This window comes from Miscanthus floridulus, chromosome 14 (assembly GCF_019320115.1).
Source record: "Miscanthus floridulus cultivar M001 chromosome 14, ASM1932011v1, whole genome shotgun sequence".
NCBI lineage: Eukaryota > Viridiplantae > Streptophyta > Magnoliopsida > Poales > Poaceae > Miscanthus > Miscanthus floridulus.
Genome location: NC_089593.1, coordinates 14,568,809 through 14,572,028, shown reverse-complemented (window position 1 = coordinate 14,572,028; position 3,220 = coordinate 14,568,809).

Below are 3,220 nucleotides of genomic sequence, written 5' to 3'. Positions count from 1 at the left end.
GCACCACATCAGCGCCGGCCCCTCCTCGCCACCACGACCGACGACGCCCTCATCGAGGGGCTGTTGCACTCCTTCGCTGACGTCTTCGCCGAGCCGTCTGGCCTGCCACCAGCGAGGGGCCGCGACCACCACATCGTCCTCAAGCCCGGCTCCCCTCCGGTGGTGGTGCGCCCGTACAGGTACCCGGCGGCTCACAAGGACGAACTTGAGCGACAGTGCGCCGCCATGATAGAGCAAGGCATCGTCCGCCGCAGCGACTCGGCGTTCTCCTCCCCGGTCATCCTCATCAAGAAACCGGACGGGTCGTGGCGCTTCTGTGTCGACTACCGCGCGTTGAACGCGCTCACGGTCAAGGACGCTTTTCCGATCCCGGTCGTCGACGAGCTGCTGGATGAGCTCTATGGCGCCCGATTCTTCTCCAAAGCTCGACTTGCGTTCGGGGTACCACCAGGTGCGCATGAGGCCGGCGGACATCCACAAGACGGCGTTCCGCACCCACGACGGCCTTTATGAGTTTTTGGTCATGCCGTTTGGGCTCTGCAACGCCCCAGCAACGTTCCAGGCTCTCATGAATGATGTACTCCGCCCCTTCCTACGTTGTTTTGTACTTGTGTTCTTTGACGACATATTGATCTACAGCAAGTCCTGGGCGGATCATCTTCGTCACCTACGCGCCGTCCTCGCCGAGCTACGCCAACAGCACCTCTTCGTTAAACGCTCCAAGTGTGCGTTCGCCGTCACCTCCGTCTCCTACCTCGGCCACGTCATTTCGGAGGCAGGCGTCGCCATGGATCCGGCCAAGGTACAGGCCATTCACGACTGGCCAGTGCCTCGCTCGGCGCGAGCGGTGCGCGGGTTCCTCGGACTGGTGGGCTACTACCGCAAGTTCGTCCACAACTACGGAGCTGTCGCGGCACCGCTGACCACCCTCCTCAAGAAGGATGGCTTCTCCTGGAATGCGGAGGCCGCTGCAGCTTTTGACGCGCTCAAGGCAGCGGTCACAACGGCTCCCATCCTGGCCATGTCGGACTTCACCAAAAACTTCGTCGTCGAGTGCGACGCCTCGTCACATGGCTTTGGGGCGGTGCTGGTTCAGGAAGGGCACCCCATCGCCTTCTTCAGCCGATCCGTGGCACCACGCCACCGCGCTCTCGCCGCATATGAAAGGGAGCTGATCGGGCTGGTCCATGCTGTGCGCCACTAGAGGCCATACTTATGGGGCCGCCGCTTCCTCGTCAAGACGGACCATTACAGCTTGAAGTACTTGCTGGATCAGCGCTTGGCCACCATCCCGCAACACCACTGGGTGGGCAAGCTGCTGGGCTTCGACTTCTCCGTGGAGTACAAGCCGGGTGCGGTGAACGCTGTGGCCGACGCGCTCTCTAGGCGTGACACAGAGGAGGGGGCGCTCCTGGTACTTTCAGCGCCACGCTTCGACTTCGTCGATCGTCTCCGCCAGGCACAGCACACGGATCCGGCTCTGATGGCCCTCCGTGAAGACATCAACGCCGGCTCTCGCGGGGATCACTGGTCGATCGCCGACGGCATGATACAGTTTGCCGGCCGACTTTACATACCGCCGGCTTCTCCCTTGGTTCAGGAGATCATGGTGGCAGTTCACGAAGACGGACATGAGGGGGTTCAGCGCACGCTGCATCGCCTGCGGCACGACTTCCATTTTCCTAACATGAAGCAGCTAGTGCAGGACTTGGTGCGCACGTGTGTCGTCTGCCAGCAGTACAAGTCGGAGCACTTGCACCCGGCTGGTCTGCTTCTTCCGCTACCGGTGCCTCAGGGCGTTTGGACCGACGTCGCCCTCGACTTTGTCGAAGCGCTGCCCCGCGTCCGTGGCAAATCTGTTATACTAACCGTGGTGGACAGGTTCAGCAAGTATTGCCATTTCATCGCTCTGGCACACCCATACTCCGCCGAGTCAGTCGCGCAAGCCTTCTTCACCGACGTCGTTCGCCTACACGGCGTGCCTCAGTCCATGGTGTCGGACAGGGACCCGGTCTTCACGTCGACATTCTGGCGGGAGCTCATGCGCCTGATGGGTACCAAGCTACACATGACGACGGCGTTCCATCCACAGTCGGATGGGCAATCGGAGGCTGCTAACCGCGTCATCATCATGTACTTGCGATGCCTCACGGGAGACAGGCCACGCCAGTGGCTCCGGTGGCTACCATGGGCGGAATTTGTCTTCAACACCGCCTACCAGACTTCGCTGCAGGATACGCCTTTCCGCGTCGTCTACGGGCGCGAGCCGCCGTCCATCCGGTCGTACGAACCGGGGGACACACGGGTGGCTGCGGTCGCCCAAAGCATGGAGGAGCGCGAGGAGTTCCTGGCCGACGTCCGCTTCAGGCTGGAGCAAGCTCAAGCGATGCAGAAGCTGCACTACGACAAGGTGCACCGCCACGTCGCTTACCAGGTGGGCGACTGGGCGCTCCTTCGGCTACGCCAGCGTGCGGCATCTTCGCTGCCCCAAGCTGTTACCGGCAAGCTCAAGCCCCGCTTCTTCGGACCGTACCGCGTCACCGAGCTGATCAACGACGTCGCTGTCCGCCTCGCCTTGCCACCTCGAGCACGCATTCATGACGTGTTTCACGTCGGCCTGCTCAAGAAATTCCAGGGAACGCCGCCTGACACAGCCCCACCCCTGCCGCCTCTGCATCATGGCGCTGTTGCCCCAGAACCAGAACGTGCCGTGCGCTTCAGGTTGGCTCACGGGGTGCATCAGGTCCTTGTCCAGTGGAAGGGCGAGTCCGCCGCGTCTGCTACTTGGGAAGATGTCGACATGTTCCGCACCAAGTATCCGGAGTTCCAGCTCGAGGACGAGCTGCTCCTCGATGGGGGGAGAGATGTCATGGTCGGGCGCACGTACTCCAGACGCCGCCGGGCCCGTGACGTGCGCCGCGACGCAGAGCGCGCTGAGCGCGCGGTGGGCGCGCACCTGGACGCGCTAGACGCGCAGGGCGTGGTCAGCTCCAGTGGCTAGACTAGGAAATAAAGATAGCCTTCTATTTTAGTTCCTAAATTAGGGGAGCATGTTGCTCCGGTTAGTTAAGGCCTATGGCCATATATTCCTGTAACAGACTATTGAGGAGGTCAAGAAAGATATTATTCATCTAATCCCCTACCTCTCTCTCCAACCAAGCCTGCGGTTGGGGGATCACCCTCACCGGAGAAGACGGATCAAGGCTACGAACTCTGTAGC